The 14290-nt window shown below is 47.6% G+C and overlaps 1 protein-coding gene across 2 annotated transcripts in view; it reads left to right on the top strand.

Moving 5' to 3' along the window:
* LOC141259044 (claudin-10-like) overlaps positions 1–14290 on the top strand; it is a 110665-nt gene that overhangs the window by 59825 nt on the left and 36550 nt on the right. The window lies entirely within an intron of this gene.

Below are 14290 nucleotides of genomic sequence, written 5' to 3'. Positions count from 1 at the left end.
ACTGCCATTCCAAATATGTGTACTTTTATTGTTTTTTTTTGTTTTTTTCATAATAATATTTATTTATTATTATTATTTTGTGATTTTTTTAAAAATATATTTTTACAACTTTTTTCACTTTTTTTTAAAACTTTTTTACTTTGTCCCATTATGGAACTTTCACTTTCTGCAGTCTGATCGCAGTTATAAGGCATAGAAATACGGGAGCACTGTTATGCCTTATAGCTGTCAGCCCTGAAGACACAAGTTAGTTAGATCATGTGCATGATCTAACTACCTTGCTAGTGCCTGGTGACCCGAATGTCGTCATGATGACATCAGGTCACCATGGCAAAGATCGGGACTCCTCGATAAAGTCGCGGGGTCTCCGATCCAAGAGCAGAAAGGCTTCTGTCTCTCTGCCTGCTCGCTAAATGCTGCGATCACAGCATTTAAGGGGTTAAAGTGCCAGGAGCGATGTGGCCACCACTCCTGGCATTGAGAGCCGTGTGTCAGCTGTCAGAATCAGCTGACACCCGGCGGCGATCACACACGCACAGCTCCTGTGTGCACAAAATCGCCTAGATGTATCCATACGTCCAAGGTCGGTAAGTACCAGGCCACACGGACACGTCTAAGTTCAGAAAGGGGTTAATGACCAGGCCAAATTTTTTAAATCTGACCAGTGTCACTTTATGAGGTAATAACTCTGGAACGCTTCAACGGATCCCCCTGATTCTAAGATGTTTTTTTCGAGACATATTGTACTTCATGTTAGTGGTAAATTTTGGTTGATATTATTTGCGTATATTTATGAAAATATCAAAAATTTGACAAAAAAAAGTTGTCAAATTTCGCAATTTTCAAACTTTCAATTTTTATGCCCTTAAATTAGATAGATATACCACAAAAAATAATCAATACATAACATTTCCAATATGTCTACTGTACATCTGCATCATTTTTAAAACATATTTTTTTGTTAGGATGTTAGAGACCGCACCCCTCAAATACTTCAAAACTGTTGTCGAGAATTTTTTTAACCCTTCAGGTGCAACACAGGAATAAACGCAAAGTGGAATGCAAAAAAAAATACATTTAAATTTTACCTCTAAAATCTTGCTTTAGCCCCAAATGTTTCACTTTTGCAAGAGGTAACAAAAAAGTTGACGCCACAGTTTGTTACCCACTTTCTTATGAGCGTGACGATACCCTACACAGTCAAAAAGTTCTGTTTGGACAAATGGCAGGGCTCAGAACAGAAGGAGCAATATTTGAATTTTGGAACACAAATTTGGCTGAAAGAGACGGTGGGCACCATGTTTGATTTGCAGGGCCCTTAAGATGCCTAAACAGCAGAAACCCCCACAACTGACCCCATTTTGAAAGCTAAACCCCTCAAGAATTTTTTCAAGGGGTACAGTGAGTATTTTGAACCCACAGGTACGACACAGAATTTAATAACATTAGGTCATCATACAGAAAAATGTCATATTTTTTCACAAAAGTCTTGCTTTAGTCTCAAATTTCTCACTTTTGCAAATGGTTATGACGCGCCCCCAGAGCCGTGGGGTACTCGGCAGCCGGGCCTCTGGCTGCTGGTGTGGGGTATCACGGTGGCTGGCCCGGTCCGTGGCCCAGGGCGGTCAACGAAAAGGGGAATTATTTATAGGGGATTTGTAAAGTGTTCGTGACGCCACCTGTGGAATGCGGCTAAAGGGAGCCGCCGCTGCGGAGCAGTCCTCTGAGGCAGATGTTAGAGCAGCTTATGATGAAACGGCTCCCCACAGGTGGAGCAGCAGGCCTCAGGGCAGTGTAGAAAGCAAGGGTTGTGCTGGGCGATGTAGTGCAGGGAGGGAAAGATGGCGCAGCTGAAATAATGGACGGAGGCAGTGCGGTGCAGTCATCCGAGTCTTTACTCACAGTTCTTATGAAAGTTCCACTGGTGCACTGTATGGGTGCCAGCCTCCCACGTCGCGCTGCGCTCACCAGGCAGGGGTTCAGCTCTTCCTCAGGGAGATTAGGAGCACCTGACGGAACCCCGCTTTCTTGTGTTCCTAGCTAGACCGTCTGCACGTTGGGTCTTCTCCCTCCTGCCCTGCGCTTCCCCACTCTCAATCCCGCTCGGGTGCTCTGAAGTCCCTCCTATCTTACTGGAGTTCCCGGACCTGCTTGACCCTCACGGGGATTAGAATAAGGCTGCGGCAACTGGTCTATGAAAGCCAGAAGCCTCCGGTTTTTCCAGCCGAGACTTGGAGTAACACGGCTGGTTCAGGGGCCGGTCCCCTTCTTGCGGCCTGATCCCTCTGTCTTCTGACAGATTCGTGGCGTACGGGTGCCGTCCTGCACTCGCCGTACCCCCTGGGATCCCTTCTGTAAATCGGAGCCTACTCCTCTGCTCCCCTCCTGGGCCTCTAGGAATGGGCCCTTCTTGTGGAGCAGAGCTCCTAAAGAAACTCTGCTCCCAGACTGTCTTCTCCCACTGACTAACCTGCCACCCTAAGATGGCTTCCCTTTTAATACCTACTGTCAAAGTGCTCCCCTAAACTGCTTCCTCCACCCACACCCACTACTGGTTCCCTCTATCTCTGGGTTCCCCCCACTCCAGCCAGGGACAGGGCTCAGCAGAAAAACACATTGCATCTTGCCCTTCCAGCCGGCCTGGAATAGTGTAGTGTTGGATGCAGGTGTTGGGGTTCCGGGCCGCACTCCCTCCTTACCTGAGAGAAGGAGATACCACACCTCTGGGTGAGGTGCAGTACCTCTGTAGCGACTGAACCCTCAGGGGCGCCACAGTTACACCAGAAAGTGGACCCCACAGTTGTTACCCACTTTCTTATGAGCGCGGCGATACCCCACATGTAATCCAAAAGTTCTGTTTGGACAAACAGCAGGGCTTGGAGCGGAAGGAGCATTATTTGAATTTTGGAACACAAATTTGGCTGAAAGATGGCGGGCACCATATCCCATTTGCATTGCCCCTAAGATGCCTAAACAGCAGAAACCCCCCACAAATGACCCCATTTTGGAAACTACACCCCTCAAGGACTTTATCCAGGGTATAGTGAGCATTTTCAACCTACAGGTACAACACAGAATTTGATAACATTAGGTCGTCATACTGAAAAATTTCATTTTTTTTTTCACAAAAGTCTTGCTTTAGCCCCAAATTTCTCACTTTTACAAGAGATAACACCAAAAAGTGAACCTCATAGTTTGTTACCCACTTTCTTACGAGCGCGGTGATATCCTACATGTAATAAGAAACTTCTGTTTGGACAAACAGCAGGGCTCAGAACGGAAGGGGCACAATTTGAATTTTGGAACACAAATGTGGCACTATTTGGAATAGATTGTCATATTTGCAGAGCCTGTGTGGTTCAAGAGCAACAGAAATCCCCAATAAATGTCTTTTTTTGTAAATTATACCCTCTAATGTATTTATCTAGGGAGGTAGTGAGTAATTTGATACCACCAATTTTTATGCAGTTGATACAACACAAGTTTGAAAATTTACAAGTTGCTTTTTTTACTGTCACTTTTATGAATAGTTTTTTGTACGTTGTGAGGAACACACCTCAAATTTTTTTGCACTCATTTTTCAGTGTTCAGAAATACATCCAATGTGGCACTAATGTGAGCACTGGACACACGGCTGTGCCTATAATAATAGATGGTACACCATTTGGTCTTTAGGGTAAAATTGATGCAATTCCAGGACCCATTCAAAGCTTACAGGGACATTGAGCTCCCAAACAAGAAAATCCTTCAAGGAATTATTACTCACAGAGGAATGCATGCCCCCAAAACACATTTGCTGATTATAAAACTTGGTCTTGCTAACAAAACAGTTGTCTTGCAATTGCGTATATTATAGCATGAAGGGCAAAATATTGAGGAAAATGCCGCCAACTACAGGTATGTGGCCAACCTGAGTTTATTCCAAAGATGAAAGAACACCAGCAGGGCTAGAATGACAGGTTTATCTTTCAAAGAGACTGGTCATACAATGTCTGTTTAGCTCCATCAATCCCTATATGAGAGACGAATATGCCAATAGATGTGGTACACCATAGCAGGCTCCTGCCTGCCAAGGTAGGAACCACTATATGCACAAAACAACCAATCCCCTACAGAATGCTGAAAGTATTGTCTGTTACAGGATGTTCAGCAAGAACCATGCAGTAAAGAACATAGTGTATAAGTACGGAACAGCCTCATTATTAAAGATCCTACAATAAAATGATCATGCGCTGTATTACCAATATAAATAACACCTAAGTAATATAGATGCAAAGAAAAGTTTTGTGTAGCAAGACATAGTCGTAAAAGCAGTTAAACTAAGATGAATAGTCAAAAATATTCATGTGTGTAATCAAGTCCTGGAATTAATTGTCATATGACCTGACTTTTCCAGAATCTTTGTGGGGTCCACATTCTGGAGTATATAGACGTGGGCATGTGGACAAGAATTTGTCTGAATAATAGTTTGGTATGTGAGTGATCAAGTCCTGGAATTAATTGTGAAATGGGGTAAATGTGATTTACTGATACAAATGTTCTCTTCATTACTTGTTCCATACCAATTACTTCACTGGGGACTACTAAGCAGAAAATATAAATTATTTGAAAAAAAACCTAATAATTTTAAGATGTGTGGTAGGTCTCAAAACAGGTAGATACAAAGGCCTGGTTGTGATGGGCATGTGGCGCCCCTGAGGGTTCAGTCGCCACAGGGGTACTGCACCTCAGAATGAGGTGTGGTATCTCCTCTCCAAGGTAAGGATGGAGCACCACACAGGACCCCAACCACACACTCAACACTACACCACTCCAGTTCTGAAGGGGGCCTAAAAGCAACATAGTGCTGCCCTGGGCCTGAATGGAGGAGTTGGGGGTAACCAAAGTTAGGGGGGACCACGTAGTGAGTGAGGGTGGAGGAAGCACTTTACTTTAGCACTTAATAGAATCATATATAATTAGAGGTCATTTTAATAACCGGGTCTTTAGTCGTGGGTCTTTGGGGACGGCAGGTAAGCACAAGGCTGCTGTCGCCTCAGGGTCCACGGTTCCCGGTCTCAGGCCTCGAGACGGGGGATTGGGACAGAGTTATAACCGGCTCTGTCCCCGGTCAGAGTCCAACCAAGAAGGCCCAGGAGGGGAGCAGAGGAGTTAGGCTCCACAGGCGAAAGGATCTCAGGGGGTGCGGACGGGGCGGAGTCGCCACCTGCATACCTTATTCTGGCCCTGCCAGAGAGACCCTGCCGCAAGAGGGGGTACCGGTCCCCGATTATCTGACTTTGCACTTCACGTCTCTGTCGGAAAAGTCCGGAGGCTTATGTGGATCCCAGGGGGATTCGGACGGAGCGGAGTCGCCACCTGTATGCCCTAATCTGAGTTTATCCAGAGGGACCCGGCCTTACGCCACGTTCTCACCACTAGTCACCAAGAAGGGCACCCAGTCGGTCTGGGAGCTACACGCTACCCATCAAGGACATCGCAGTACCCGTACGGGACACAGTGGGGGACACAAGGCGGGAGAAGTTCACCAGGAGTGGAACACCTTAGAGCGGGGGTCCTGCCAAGCGCTCCTGAACTACCTGGAGTGTGCTGAACCCCACCCTGGCGGCCGCAGCTCGCCGTGTTACAGCAGAGAGAAGCTCTGAGCTGAGAAAGCACTACAGTGAGTAAAGACTTGGATGACTTCAAAAACTGCCTCTGTCAGTTCTTTCCTTCGCGGCTCTGCACCCGCCAACGCTCTATTCTGCATCCCTTCTCCTACACTGCCCTGAGGCCCCGCTCCACCTGTGGGGAGCCGCATCAACTAAGCTGCCTGATCACCGGCCTCAGAGGACTGTCGCAGCGCTGGTGATCCTCACCAGACACCACGGGTGGCGTCACGAACAATTTCCCCTTTCCCATACACCTTTTCCCCCTTCTTTTAAGAGTGACCCCAGGGTACGGGCCCGGGAGCCGACCATCGCGACATCCCCCAAGGTCAGGCAACAACAAGGCCCGGGCGCTGAGTCTTCCCCATCCCCTGGGCTCGTCATCTCTTCCTGGCGTCACGAACAGGATTTCGTGCTCGTGGCAACGGCAGAAATCTAAACCCATTGCCATGGAGTACTGTGCGCCTTTTCTAAAGACTGTATTTCCACATTCAATGTGGCGCCCGCCCAAGCAGAACGGGCGCCATTATGTGCAGGGAAGATGACAACTTAAGCCCTCCCATCATGGGCCAGGTTCCCCAATGGCGCCAAAAGCTCAGACCGCCCATTGCCTTAGAGACTGTCCGTATAGTTGTGTCCGTCAAGATGGATGGGACGTCCCAAGGAGTACCCGTCTGCGAGCAGCCACTGAACCGCCCCAGAAAGAGGAGAAAGAGAGGGAGACAAGGTGTGGCCTGGGCAAGTCTAGACAGACCACACCTGGCAGCCGCGATGGATGCAGAACAAGATGTGCCCTCCATCGCTGGCCCACCAGCAGCCACCTCTCTTACCCTGGAGGGATACAGTGTTCACTTCACAGCGGGGGAGGCCGAGTTCCTCCGCGGCGAGACACAGGACCTGACCCGTCGAGTCGAGGAGGCCCAGCGGAAAGCGGTCGTGGAGTGGAGAGAGGACCTGCTGGGGAAGTTTGCGGCCCGAAGCTAAGACACGTCGCGCCCCACCAGCGATGCCCCAGCCCAGGCGGAAAGGAAGGAAGACCAGGAGGCCGCATGCAGCCCAGGAGCGGGTAAGAGTGAAACCCCTGCCCCAGGCACCGAGTGTGCCGACCTGCTCCTGGGTCTCCTACTGTCACCTCCATCCGCGGGCGCCACCGTTTGGGAGCAGCTACTGGCCCCGGATCCTGAGGCCCAAGCCGCCGCAGCCACCGGAGGCCTGCTACCCCTCCCGCTCCCGGAACCATCGGCACCTGCCCTCGCCTGGGTGTACTCACACCCGAACCCGGACTGGTCCACAAGGGTCGAGGACCAGCAGCGGCCCCCGTTAACGCCGTTACCAGCACCCCCGGTTGCTTGCCCAAAAGCGGAGGAGTTTAGATGGGACAACCGGGGGGGGATCTAATGGGGTTTCCCCGGGAGACCGAAGCTGAGGCTCGACAGCAGGAGGAGTTTTGCAAAAGTGAGCTCCTCCAGCTAGAGAAGGAACGGCGTGCCCGGAGGGTCCGCTTTGAACAGTTAGATGTGCGGTCAAAAGCCGCTAAGGCCCAAGCCAGTCAGGCGGAGGCCTCCCGTTTCAGTCCCCGGGAGGAAGGACTAATTGTCCGGTTCCACCAAGAAGCGGGCTGGGGCTTCTTACTCAGCCCTCAGTTCAATCATGATGTCTTCATCAACCGGCGAGACGTTGAGCCCCACCTGGAACAAGGCCACCCAGACCGCAATTTGTACCCGGGAGATTTGGTCTCCTACACCCGCCACCACGGAGTCCGCGGGTGGTACGCCCTTGAGGTACACCGGGTGTTCAAGGAAGATGCCCCCCTGTGCATTGCCACTGGAGACCGGTCCGGATCTGTGGGCAAACACGAGCCATACCCCCAGTGGGGATACCATCACTAATGCGGCCCCGGAGGCTGAACTTCCTTGTTTTTCAGTTACTGTTTGTGTTTTATTAAGACATTATGCCTGCGGACAGTGAGCAGTCAACAGACTGGATTGTAAATAGTTTGCACTTATTGAGGTGCCCCCTATTGGTTTTATATGCACAACGTCAGACCTATATATATATATACAATGTTTTGATATTTATCATGGAACCTGCAACGTTTAATAAGAGTGCCTCCCATAAAGAGAAGATTTTTATTGTTATGTTCAAAATTTTTGAATGTCTGAAAAATACCCTGTCTTTACTCTATTGCAGCCCGCGGACGTGCTGTGTTTCACCAGGGGGGAATGTGGCGCCCCTGAGGGTTCAGTCGCCATAGGGGTACTGCACCTCAGAATGAGGTGTGGTATCTCCTCTTCAAGGTAAGGATGGAGCACCACACAGGACCCCAACCACACACTCAACACTACACCACTCCAGTTCTGAAGGGGGCCTAAAAGCACCATAGTGCTGCCCTGGGCCTGAATGGAGGAGTTGGGGGGAACCAAAGTTAGGGGGAACCACGTAGTGAGTGAGGGTGGAGGAAGCACTTTACTTTAGCACTTAATAGAATCATATATAATTGGAGGCCATTTTAATAACCGGGTCTTTAGTCGTGGGTCTTTGGGGACGGCAGGTCAGCACAAGGCTGCAGTCGCCTCAGTGTCCACGGTTCCCGGTCTCAGGCCTTGAGACGGGGGATTGGGGCAGAGTTATAACCGGCTCTGTCCCCGGTCAGAGTCCAACCAAGAAGGCCCAGGAGCGGAGCAGAGGATTTAGGCTCCACAGGCGAAAGGATCACAGGGGGTGCGGACGGAGCGGAGTTGCCACCTGCATACCTTATTCTGGCCCTGCCAGAGAGACCCTGCCGCAAGAGGGGGTACCGGTCCCCGATTATCTGACTTTGAACTTCACGTCTCTGTCGGAAAAGTCCAGAGGCTTGTGTGGATCCCAGGGGGATACGGACAGAGCGGAGTCGCCACCTGTATGCCCTAATCTGAGTTTATCCAGAGGGACCCGGCCTTACGCCACGTTCTCACCACTAGTCACCAAGAAGGGCACCCAGTCGGTCCGGGAGCTACACGCTACCCATCAAGGACATCGCAGTACCCGTACGGGACACAGTGGGGGACACAAGGCGGGAGAAGTTCACCAGGAGAGGAACACCTTAGAGCGGGGGTCCTGCCAAGCGCTCCTGAACTACCTGGAGTGTGCTGAACCCCACCCTGGCGGCCGCAGCTCGCCGTGTTACAGCAGAGAGAAGCTCTGAGCTGAGAAAGCACTACAGTGAGTAAAGACTTGGATAACTTCAAACACTGCCTCTGTCAGTTCTTTCCTTCGCGGCTCTGCACCCGCCAACGCTCTATTCTGCATCCCTTCTCCTACACTGCCCTGAGGCCCCGCTCCACCTGTGGGGAGCCGCATCAACTAAGCTGCCTGAACACCGGCCTCAGAGGACTGTCGCAATGCTGGTGATCCTCACCAGACACCACCGGTGGCGTCACAAACAATTTCCCCTTTCCCATACACCTTTCCCCCCTTCTTTTAAGAGTGACCCCAGGGTACGGGACGGGAGCCGACCACCGCGACATCCCCCAAGGTCAGGCAACAACAAGGCCCGGGCGCCGAGTATTCCCCATCCCCTGGGCGCGTCAGGCACATGGGGCAATAGTACCGGGAATCACTCCTTCTACCGTGCTTCCTACAAACCCGGCATCTTTTTGGGGATACTTTTGGGTGGGAGTGGCAGGGAAGGGTCAAATAAAATGGCACTTTGCAAGTCTCCGGACATCCTCGGACTAGATTCTTTCTGTGCCATCGCGTCAAATATGAGACCCTCAACAATTTTCTCCTGGAACTGGAGGAAAGTGAGTGCTCCTTGTGATTTTTTGTACAGGACAAAACTGTTATATGTAGCTATTTAGATTAGGTAGATTACTACCTTTTTATAGCAGGCCCTGGTCTTCCGCTTCACCAGGTATGGTTGAAGCACCTGGTTTGACAGGTCATCGCCACCCATAAATTTATTATAACCTGTGATGCAGATTGGTTTTCGTTTGTCCCTGGTGGCGCCCCTGTCTCTGACTGTCACAGTGGTGAAGCGTGGTCAGCATATAGACGTCCTTCCTGTCATTCCACTTCACTGCAAGAAGTGGATCGCTTGCAAGTCTGAATGACGCCCCATTTCTCCAAACATCTGGACAGCAACTGTGATGGAAAACCTACTCAGTTTTTCCTGATTGTCCCACATGCCCCTGTATTTGCAGTATAGAGGGATTTGTATAGGGGGATACTAGTATAATAATTATCGGTGTACACATGGTACCCTTGATGAACAAATGGCATCATTAGTTCCTATACGATTTTACCTGGGATGCCAATTGCCTGGGGGCAATTTGGTGGATTAATTTGGCGGTCCCTACCTTCGTAAATTACAAAGGTGCACTTGTACCCTGGTGGGCTCACATTTTGCACAATTTGATGCCGTATTTAGAGCGCTTGGCGGGGATGAATTGGTGGAATGACTGACAGACTTTGAAACTCATGAGGGACTCGATGACTGCAACATTTTGCTCTGGGGTATATGAATTTAGAAATGATTCTTGTAGGAGGGAAATTAGAGGTCTCAATTTGTTCAGGCAATCGTAGTTGGGGTCATTTCTTGGGGGGGCTTGGAAATTATCGCTAAAATGGAGGAATCGCATTAGGGCTTCTTAGTGGGCTCGGGACATGACTCAGCGGTACGATGGATAGATTTTGTTGCCCAGTAGGATTGGAGAGTGTTTTTTTTTTTTTTTACTAAACCCATGTTGAGGTTAAGGCCCAAAAATTGTTTTATTTTTGGGACATTTGTGATGATCCAGGAACGGGAATGAAAGGATGTGTTTTTTTGGGAAATATATTGTATGGGCATTTATATTGGTTCGGTGGGCAATCAATTGTAGAGCTTCTGAGGTAACAAAAATTTGGAAAAAATCAAAAGGGGCAAAATTAGTTACATCAACTTTTATACCAGGGGCTGCAGAAAAAGGGGGAATTTGAAGGGAAAATGCTCTGTCGGGATACCACAGTGATGAGAGGGACTGTGAAACTTGGTCCTGCCTCAGAAGCTTCAGCAGTGACAACAGACTCTGCTACCATCGGGATGTTGGATCCCGTGGAGGAAGAGTCATCGTTACTGGCTGGTTTCACTCCCGGAACTTCCGGAGCAAAGCAGGGCATACGCCTGCTCCGCAGTGAACATTCTGTGGGCCATTATTACATTGTATATGCCTGCCTAACAAAAAAAACTAACCAAATCTAACACTACTAGACCCAAACCTAACCTAACACTAGTAAGCCTAACCTAATCTAACACTAGTAAACTAAACCTAATTTTTATATACCGTACAGACCAAAAGTTTGGACACACCTTCTCATTTAAAGATTTTTCTGTATTTTCATGACTATGAAAATTGTACATTCACACTGAATACATCAAAACTATGAATTAACACATGTGGAATTATATACTTAACGAAAAAGTATATTCTAGGTTCTTCAAAGTAGCCACCTTTTGCTTTGATGACTGCTTTGCACACTCTTGGCATTCTCTTGATGAGCTTCAAGAGGTAGTCACCGGAAATGGTCTTCCAACAATCTTGAAGGAGTTCCCAGAACTGCTTAGCACTTGTTGGCTCTTTTGCCTTCACTCTGCGGTCCAGCTCACCCCAAACCATCTCGATTGGGTTCAGGTCTGGTGACTGTGGAGGCCATGTCATCTAGCGTAGCACCCCATCACTCTCCCTCTTGGTCAAATAGCCCTTACACAGCCTGGAGGTGTGTTTGGGGTCATTGTCCTGTTGAAAAATAAATGATGGTCCAACTAAACGCAAATCGGATGGAATAGCATGCCGCAGCAAGATGCTGTGGTAGCCATGCTGGTTCAGTATGCCTTCAATTTTAAATAAATCCCCAACAATGTCACCAGCAAAGCACCCCCACACCATCACACCTCTTCCTCCATGCTTCACGGTGGGAACCAGGCATGTAGAGTCCATCCGTTCACCTTTTCTGCATCGCACAAAGACACGGTGGTTGGAACCAAAGATCTCAAATTTGGACTTATCAGACCAAAGCACAGATTTCCACTGGTCTAATGTCCATTCCTTGTGTTGTTTAGCCCAAATAAGTCTCTTCTGCTTGTTGCCTGTCCTTAGCAGTGGTTTCCTAGCAGCTATTTTACCCTGAAGGCCTGCTGCACAAAGTCTCCTCTTAACAGTTGTTGAAGAGATGTGTCTGCTGCTAGAACTCTGTGTGGCATTGACCTGGTCTCTAATCTGAGCTGCTGTTAACCTGCGATTTCTGAGGCTGGTGACTTGGATAAACTTATCCTCAGAAGCAGAGGTGACTCTTGGTCTTCCTTTCCTGGTGCGGTCCTCATGTGAGCCAATTTCTTTGTAGCGCTTGATGGTTTTTGCAACTGCACTTGGGGACACTTTCAAAGTTTTCCCAATTTTTCGCACTGACTGACCTTCATTTCTTAAAGTAATGATGGCCACTCGCTTTTCTTTACTTAGCTGCTTTTTTCTTGCCATAATACAAATTCTAACAGTCTATTCAGTAGTAGTATCAGCTGTGTGTCCACCAGACTTCTGCACAACACAACTGATGGTCCCAACCCCATTTATAAGACAAGAAATCCCTCTTATTAAACCTGACAGGGCACACCTGTGAAGTGAAAACCATTTCCGGCGACTACCTCTTGAAGCTCATCAAGAGAATGCCAAGAGTGTGCAAAGCAGTCATCAAAGCAAAAGGTGGCTACTTTGAAGAACCTAGAATATAAGACATATTTTCAGTTGTTTCACACTTTTTTGTTAACTATATAATTCCACATGTGTTAATTCATAGTTTTGATTCAATGTGAATGTACAATTTTCATAGTCGTCATGAAAATACAGAAAAATCTTTAAATGAGAAGGTGTGTCCAAACTTTTGGTCTGTACGGTATATATATATATATATATATATACACACATATATATACACTGTACATATACGTATATAGGCAGCACGGTAGCTCACTGGTTAGCACCACCAAGGACAACATCTGCAAGGAGTTCGTATGTTCTCCCTGTGTTTGCGTGGGTTTCTTCCCACACTCCAAAGACATACTGACAGTGAATTTAGATTGTGAGCCCCAATGGGGACAGTGCTGATAATGTTTGTAAAGCGCTGTGGATTTAATGGTGCTATATAAGTGAGTTAAATAAATGTAAAAAAAAAAAATATATAACCCTAGCCCTAACAAATTTGTGGAAACTGAGCTACTGACAGCACTTGGACATAGCGTATCTCTTATCTCCCAGAACAACTACAAGAAGAGAAGAGAGAGGCACAGCCCAAGTTCTGCCATATTTAATAATATTGGGGCTTTTGATCACCGTGATAGGAAAAAACAGCCCTGGTCATGTTCTCCAGGGTCTCAGCTACCCCAGATAGCCGAAAACACAGACATTTTCTAACTCTGGGTGCAGAAGGTTGCAAATGGTAAGTATAATACTAGGGGCAGGGAACTTAGATTAGAGACATCACTTTAGCAGTAAAATAAAAAAAACACTATTGTGGTGCTTTAAATAGGCTGTTAAAATAGAGGAAGCAAAAATTAAAAAAAACATAATATTTCTGGTCAATGAAAAAAAATATTTCACTATTATCTATGGCAGATAATGGGTTAAATGTGAGGAGCATTTGTTAATGATCAATAACAAGAAGAAATTCTTTGCAGGTGAGGTGCTGATCGAACTGTTTTACTCAACGCCTCTCCATTGATCTGTGCATATAAGTATACTTGTTTCCCCTAGCAGTAATAAATGGAGAAGTAAAAGCTATAGGCCATTTAATTTGTCTTTCATTGAAAAAAGCATGATGGCATATGGTTAGTAGGCTAATGTCATAGCATGTGAACACTGTATGAGACATTGCAAGCCTTCTGCTTCTTTAAGGGTTTTCCAGACACTTAAAAAAAGCCCAGAAATTCTGTAAACTAATGATGGATAAATTATTACTCAAAAACGTATTACCCCCCTGCTACCATTCCATTGCATCTCATGTCCAACCCCATACCCCACACCCCGAGTTCTGCTCTTCCTCTTTGCTGCGGCCAGTGGATGGCTGCAAAAGTCACGGGCCCATCTAGACATAACAAGAAGCACAGGGAATGATGGAGAAACCAGGCAGCAAGAGAATGGGAGTGGTGGAGATTGGTAAGATGAGTATTACTTATTTTATTATTTTACAGCATTCTGCTTGATTTTAAAATCAACTTTAGTGGTTGGACAACTGCTGCTAGTTTTTGCTTCTATAGTTATATGCCATGATGTCTTAAGATATGTGACGTTACTACACAGAGAACCAGCAGCAGGTAAAGTTCCATGATGGGGGTCCTCCCTCGCAGAACCTTAGCTATGAGCCAGAACAGAGGGCCACTCAGGTAGGTCAGAACAGACTGCTACTCGCATATCATAGTGAGAAATCTTTCAATTACTTGGAGAGGTGCTGGAAGAAGCCAGCGTATGCACGGGAAAATGGCAAAGAGCGCCGGCACATGGCGCACTGCAATACTTTCCTCTGCCCTCAGCTGAGAGAAGTACACCTGCGCAGGAGCGTGATGGAGGACACTGTGTGGATGATGTAGGATGTATCATCCACACAAAGCAAGAAGGAGGATGGAGATCGCAAGAAGA

The sequence above is a fragment of the Phyllobates terribilis genome, unplaced genomic scaffold, assembly GCF_046119375.1.
Source record: "Phyllobates terribilis strain yellow unplaced genomic scaffold, ASM4611937v1 Scaffold_3__8_contigs__length_932513732, whole genome shotgun sequence".
Taxonomy (NCBI): Eukaryota; Metazoa; Chordata; class Amphibia; order Anura; family Dendrobatidae; genus Phyllobates; species Phyllobates terribilis.
The sequence above is the reverse complement of the archived record's forward strand: the minus strand, read 5'-3'. Positions and strand labels throughout refer to the sequence as shown.